The sequence below is a fragment of the Macaca fascicularis genome, chromosome 7, assembly GCF_037993035.2.
Source record: "Macaca fascicularis isolate 582-1 chromosome 7, T2T-MFA8v1.1".
In the NCBI taxonomy this organism is placed as follows: Eukaryota; Metazoa; Chordata; class Mammalia; order Primates; family Cercopithecidae; genus Macaca; species Macaca fascicularis.
In genome coordinates, this window is record NC_088381.1 from 40,561,815 (window position 1) to 40,568,945 (window position 7,131).

General features: G+C 52.8%; 1 protein-coding gene across 16 annotated transcripts in view; it reads right to left on the reverse strand.

The window, feature by feature from the left end:
* DAPK2 (death associated protein kinase 2) overlaps positions 1-4,753 on the reverse strand; it is a 140,032-nt gene extending 135,279 nt beyond the window's left edge. For 10 of the 16 annotated variants that reach the window (XM_073996010.1, XM_073996004.1, XM_073995998.1 and 7 more), the window contains exon 1: positions 4,668-4,753. The gene's annotated coding sequence lies outside the window, so the exon portion shown is untranslated. Of the gene's footprint in view, positions 1-4,264 lie in introns of all 16 variants that reach the window. The other 6 variants (XM_073996005.1, XM_073995996.1, XM_073995993.1 and 3 more) reach the window with 1 other exon arrangement.
* Positions 4,754-7,131: the final 2,378 nt, after the last annotated feature.

The following is a 7,131-nucleotide window of genomic DNA, read 5'->3' on the forward strand; positions in this document are numbered from 1 at the left end:
GCTTTTCTGCTGACTGCCAATCAGATCCCAACCACATGTGAGCTCCATGAACCCCAAAAGACTATTTTCACCAGGCTAGGTGGAGGAACCATTCCATAAGGGCACATCTCATCAACGCCAAGTGGCTGGAGCTGTCCTAACTCTCAGAGGGTATATAAATTTCACCCTCTTTCCACCACTTTAGCCCCCTGCAAACCAGAGCTTCATTACCAAGATGCCATCTGCCTCTCTCCCTTCCACTGAGGCACACAGAACCTGAAGACCCTCAGGAGGAGCTGGCCTGGCTCACAGGGCTTACTCTTGCGGTCACCTGCCTGTGGGTGCCCAGGCTCCCTCATGCATCCTCCATGCTTGGCCAGGACCGGGGTAAGCATGAAAAGAGCAGGCTCTAGGAGCCCCAGTTCCAGACTAGTGTGAGTGTATATTAGCCTTGTGATCCACAGCAGGTGGGCACCCTCTCTGGGACTCATCCCCTCACCTGTAAACAGAGTGATACTATCTATATCACATACTTCACACATCCATGTGGGGATAAAGATATAAACTACTGTACAAATAAGAAAGATGATTATTGCTGTGATTTAACCCATGCCAGGGAGCCCTCTAGCAAGTTTGGCTTGACCATAATCAGAAGTTTGGCACCCCCTCACCCCCAACATCCTGGCAAATCTCCCGAGATTGGCCCAGGGAGTAAAGGGAGTACTATCTACCATCTTATTTTCGCTGAAAAAACAATTTTTCCTTCCAAATAAACAATTTGGGTCAGGTCCTGTGGGGTGGGGTTACCAATTTCACACAGCTAGATGGAAGCAGGAAACTCCAAAAAAATTCTGTTGGCAGAAACCCTGAGAGTGGTCCCAGGAACAGCTAAGATCTCCCATTTGGTGAGAGGCCAGCTCCATTTGCTGAGAGCAGGATTCAAAGAAGCCCCAGTTCCCAGGAAAATGGTGAGCCTCTGCCTTGGGTTCTACATCTTGGGTGGCCAGGAGTAGGGGGGCAGGTGAGACCCCTAGGGACAAACTAGGTCCACCAATTAGGCTTAGGTCATCTTTCTAGCCTTTGCCTCCTCCCTTACATATCCTATATTCCAGTCAAAGTTGACCTTTCCCATGCCCTTAAAACTTTCATCCCTGCTATGTCTTGGCTAAAGTGGGGCCCTTGCCAGGGCAGGCCCAGCTGGAAAGCCCTGGAGAGTGGGCAAAACTGCCCACTTCCCAAAAGACCCAGCCAAATGCTACCATCTCTGAGTGGCTCCATGATCCTTGCCCTCCCAAAAACAGATGACAATTCTCTAACCTCTTCAAGTTCCCCAAGAGTGCTCTTCATGCATTTTTAGGGCTCGAGTTGATCACATTCTGGCCATGTTTATGTCTAACCCAGAGAGTGAGAATAGATTCCATAGTCATCACACAGACCAGGGTTCAAATCCCAGCTCCGTCACTTACTGGCACATTGTGCTTAGCTGAGCACAGGATACCTTTTCTGAGTTTCACATTCCTTCCATGGAAAGTGAACGTAAGACAATGTCTAGTGTTGGTGAGTATGTGCGGCAACTAGAGCTCTCAAACACTGCTGGGAGGGGTACACACTGGGACCACCACTTTGGAAAACTGTTTGGCAATTTCTTTGGACATATCTAAGAGAAATGAATGCAGATGTTTTCCCAAACGATCCACGTTAGAATGGTCACCGCAATACAATTAGTAATAACTAAAAACTGGAAACCACCAAACGGTTATTAATAGAAGACTGGATAAACAAATTGAGGTACTATATACCCATACAATGGAATCATTATCCAGCAATGAGATTAACAAACTACTGCTACCTGCAACAACATGGACGAATCTCAGAAACATAATGTTAAACGGAAGTAGCCAGACACAAAAGACGCATACTGTGTGATCCCATTTAGGGAAAATTGATGCATGGTGCTAGACGTCACAAGAGTGGTTATCCCCTCACTCAGGATAGTTGGAAGGGGAGCTTCTGAGGCTTCAGAGTGCCGGCAATGTTGTTTCCTGATCTGCGTGGTAGTTAGACGGATATACGGGATGTAGGTTTATTTTGTATGTGGTCAAAATTTTACATAATTGTAAAAAATGAAACTAATATGAAACAAATGAGATAACTCATGTGTAATTTTTTAAATGGTCCCTGGATAACGTGAATTCCTTCCCTCCTCTTGCCCCATAAGGGCAAGAATTGTGACATTCTCGCCTCTGTCCCCTTGTAGTAGGCTAGTATACAGCAGGCACTATATAAGTGTTGGCTGATTTTAACTTAGCTCCCCAGCCTCCTTTCTCAAGGCCGCTGCTCAGATGCTCATCAGGTAAAACAACTGAGAGCCACTTTAAGCACTTTCCTAACACCACTCCTAAGGAGAATTTGCATTTTACCAGTTTAGGAACAAACTAAAGGGGTGAAACTGAGGTGGAATTATTGTCACCAGCTATGACCCAGATAAGGACCCAGAGGCACAAGGACCTTTCCAGCCTTGAAAAGCTGAAATCACATGGCAGAGGGGAGGGACACAGTTACAACTTTTGGCCAGAGGCACAGGCCATCAGCTCCAGATGCTTCCAGGATGATACCCACCTTAATGCCCACATTTCTCCTGATGGAGTCCTTGGAATTCAAATTCCTGCCTACAACTCTAATACTAGGCAACACTTCAGGGGGCTACCACAGATTTCCTAGAACCCCACAGAAAGGGATCCCACAGATCATCTATTTAGGGATTTTTAGACCTGCTCAGGATCACCAGGGTGAGAAGGGGAAGCCAGAGCAGTTCCATGTTATCCATACTACATGTTGAGGTTCTGGGTAAGAATTCACTGTGAAACAAGTTTGAAAACCACTGCTGTCTGGTCTAACCCACTTGTTTTTACAAGAGGAAGCTGAGATCCAGACAGGGAAGAGACTCGCTGAACATCACATGTGTGACCCATCCTACTCCTCTTCCCAGATTTTCTTCTGTTGATTGCCACCCCAACTCCTCCAAGATGGCACCAGGGCTGGCAAAGTCAATGGCTTCCTGAGGGACAAGCTAGGAGGAGGTGTCCAGGGCTAGAAGATCACCTCATAGGAAACTCTCAACACTCACGAAGCCCTCTCCCCCACTGGCCCAGCTCACTCTGCAAAGTGAACTCTCTCAGTTCCTCACCCCACCTCACCAAGTGCAAGTGAGTGAAACGGGACCACAGCAAGAGGGCAGGCAATGGTTGGGCCAAACACACACGATTGTCTCACTACACACACCCCCATTAGGAATCAGCATACTCAGGCTCTGGAGAGGCTGCCAACAGAAGGGATGGGGCGCTGGCATTACAGAGCTCCTCTCTACATTCCAGGCTTTGACCCATCATGGTCTCTGATGAGGAAGCTGGGGCCCACAGAAGGTCAGCCACCTGCCTGAGTTAACCCAAGAGAAACTTGGTCTCTCTGGCAAAGATCCAGCTCCCTTGGGAAGCCTGCTTGTTCACCCCACAGCTAACAAATCAGGAGGCCTCAGGGAGGTGGGCAGGGTGGGTGCGGGTCTCATTCCTGCCAGCCAGGAACTTACCCCAGAGGAGCAGACCTCCAGCCACATCCACACACCCCTAACTCCTCTGCCCAAGTCTCCTCAGAAGCTGCTGAATCATCAGTGGTGCCACTTGAGGTGCTCAAAAAACATCTTGGGAGATGAGTGGTTTGGGGAAGGACAGGGCTCTGAAGTTAGCTGTGAAGAGGCCAAGGCGCCAGGGCCTCTTAGGTCAACAGGACTCTCCCAGGAATACCTTCCACAGAGGCAGTTGAGAAACGCAGTGTCAGAAACCAGAGCAGCTGCCCTCCAGTGGATTCCAGTGTACAAGAAGTCAGGCACTGTCCCTGCATCTGCCCCCGAGGCAGCCAGCTATGGTGCCCTCTCCTCCAGTGTGCACCCCTACCTTACCATTACCTGCACGGCTTCAACGAAGCTCACCTCTCTGGGCCTCGTTTTCTCTTTTGTAAAGTAACAATACCAGTTTCCACCGTGCAGAGTTATAGTGAGGGTTAGCCAGACCTATGCAGGCCTTGGGACTTCCACAATGCCTGGCTCAGAGTCCTAGACAACTGTTAGCAACGCCCTTCCAAGCCCTTCCACCCCAACCTGCAGCAACGCGTGCTGGCTGCCCCTCGCCCACCCTAGCTCTGCCCCAGGCCGGGGCGCCTGACGGCGGGGACCACAGCTTCATTCGTCCCCACAGGAGGCTCAGACATCTGAGCACCCTCCTCGCATCACCTCCTTGTGCCAGGCGGGAGCAGGAGGTGAGAGAGTCGGCCCAAGCTGAAAAGACTTGGCCGGGAGCTGGGCGTGCTCTGCCCGTTCCAGGGGGCCTAACTCGATGGACGTTTGTGTCCCATCTCCCTGCTGGGTGCTTGGCTCTGCCCACCGCTCCCATCCTGTCTCCCAGGTCAAAGTGCCAGGCTCCGGAGGGCGCCCCAGGGCAGCAGCGGGCAGCTCCAGCGCTCCGGTGGCGGCCACAATGCCCCGGGCCACGGCGTCAGGCACTGGGGCGTCGGGCCCGGGATCTGCGAGCGAGTGCCCGGATCTCTTGGCCCCGCCAGCCCCAGCCCCGGGCGCTGCTGCTGTCAGGCCGCGCGCCCCGTCCTGCCCGTCGAGCCCGCAGACAGGTGCTACTCACGGCGGGAGGCTGCGCTGCGGCGACCGCGGCGGGCACTGGGGACACGGCGGGGTGAGCTGGGCTCGGCCCTGCAGTCCTCTCCTCCCAGAGCGCCCGGCGCCCGCCCGCCGAGCAGCCGAGGAGCCGAGGGGGCGGAGCGGCCAGCCCCGTCCCAGGCGCCGGCTGGAGGCGCGCCCGACTGCGCGGGACGGGGCTCTGGGCGCCCCCTGCTGGAGCCCCCTCCGGACAACCCCGGGGCGAGAGCCCAGCTTCCCGGCCAGGTAGGGGACGCCCCAGGGCTCCCAGGCTCCCGGGAGAGCGGGGAGAGTCGGTAGCAAGACCCTCTGCGCGTCCCCACCGGCTCTGCCGCGCACATGCTACGTGGCCTCGGGCAAGTCGGCTACCCTCCCCCGGCCTTATCTGGAAATCGATTTGAATGAGCTTATATGTGTGATATGGTCTGGCACAATCCTCAGAAAAGGGCAATTGCGTGCCTCTCTCCCCACCATACACACCGTGAGCGAGGAAGCCCCACTGAGGAATAGGCCGCCTCCTCCCTCCCAGCCAGCTCTGCTCCCTACACCACAGACTCTCCTGGAAACCTCACGCCCACAGCGCATGGCAAGGTGGGGGCTGCGATGAGAAGGGCCGCTCTGCTCCTCACTGCCCCCGACCCAGCGTGGGAGCGGCCTGCCCTAGTTTGCCCTTTGTCCTAGCATGGTTGGTGAGTGAAGCCTCCATCTCGCCATCACGCCTTCTCTAATAGAGGACTTGGGAGGGGTTCCTCCTCTCTGCCCTCTGCCAAAAAATCCCGAAGAAAAAAAGGAATGAGAGTGGAGTGGGTGAAGGGAGGAAGGAAGGGAAAATAGAACTTAAGCCAAGTTCATTAGTCTTATTTCAAAACAAGAGGCTGTTTAGAGGAAGCAAATGAGGACCCCCCCAACCCCTGGAATTTCCATCCCTAAGTCACCCACGGGGCTCCTCAAAAGGGCCTTAGATTCAGTCCTACCACCAGGTTCAAAGCCCTGCCCTGCCACTCCGTATGTATGTTCTTGGGCATGGCTCTTTCTTCATCAGTAAAGTGGGAGAAACGCTCCTTCCAGTAGCTCCTAATGAAGCTATGGTGGGGTTGAGATGAGATGGAGTGTGTAAGATGCACCTAGAGGACCTCTACCAGTGTGAGCACACACACACCTTCAGCCTTTTGGACACTGGGACAAATACAGATGGACCCCGCCCTCCAGCTGAGCAGTGCCTCCGCGTCCAGGACATCCTTGAGAAAGAGTTCCTTGTTTACAAACTTCACAATAATCCAGAACAGTGCAGTCAGCGAGCCTCCTCTCCTAAGAGCACCATGATATATAGAGTAATATCCAAGACCAGAGGTGGCTTCTGATGTCGATGGACCTAGGGGAAGGACACCCACTGGTGAAGTTTCACCAACATGGGGAGTCCCCCACCAAACTATCCCTAAACACCTCTTCCTCCATTTCCATTTATCTGTCACGGTTGACAAACCATTACCAGCCTTGGTGGCACAGGACAACAATTTCATTATGTTCATGCATTCTGAGGGACAGAAGTTCAGACAGCACAGTGTGTATGGCTTATTTCTGCTGTGCAGTGTCTGGGATTTCAACTGGGAACACCTGAAGAGCTGGGGGCTGAAATCATCTGGAGGCGTCTCCATTCCCATACCCACCTGGGCTGTGATGAAGCCAAGCCCGGGCTCAGCTGACCCTGCTGATCACCTACATGTGGCCTCTTCATCTCTTTCCCTTGAGCCTCATGCTTAATACCTCATTTTCAGCAGCAGCAGCCCCTTGCATGAGTCAAAAGAAACATTCTTGGATTTAGCAATTGACAAAGTTAGTCAGAGTCCATTGCAGCTGGGAGGGTCATTGTCAATTGACCCATCCAGCCTGGCCACTTTTCAAATGAGGAAACTGAGGCTGGGAGAAGGAAAGTGACTTGCCCAACATCACACAGCTGATGAGAGACAGAGCTAGGATTAGAACGAGGCCTCCTCCAGATTCTGTCTGGTGCCCCTTCCACTGTACCTGTCAAAATGCAATTACCTAGGAAGGTACCATCTGGAGATGCATCTTATGCTTGAGGTTGGGGGAGTTCATCAGACCCTTACCTGAGGACAGCGACAGGGCACTGAACATAGGACCAAGGTGGACATCAGCAGCAAAAGGGAGGCCCCAAGGACAGTGGCAATGAAGACACAAACTCCAGAATGAAGCCAGAGGCAGTCCAGGTATTAAGAACTAAGAATTATCCAACCCAGCTCCAGTTCCTGCATGGTTCCCACGGCTGACCAAATCGAGTGTAAATGCCTCACCCTAGCATTTAAGGCTCCAACCCTGATTTTCCTGCCATGTATGCACCTTCTCTTCCCTCCTCTGCTTGCACATCCAGCTCTTTTGCCAGGTTGGATTATTGGCTGTTCCTGCCTCCATGCTTTTGTTTATTTCCACTA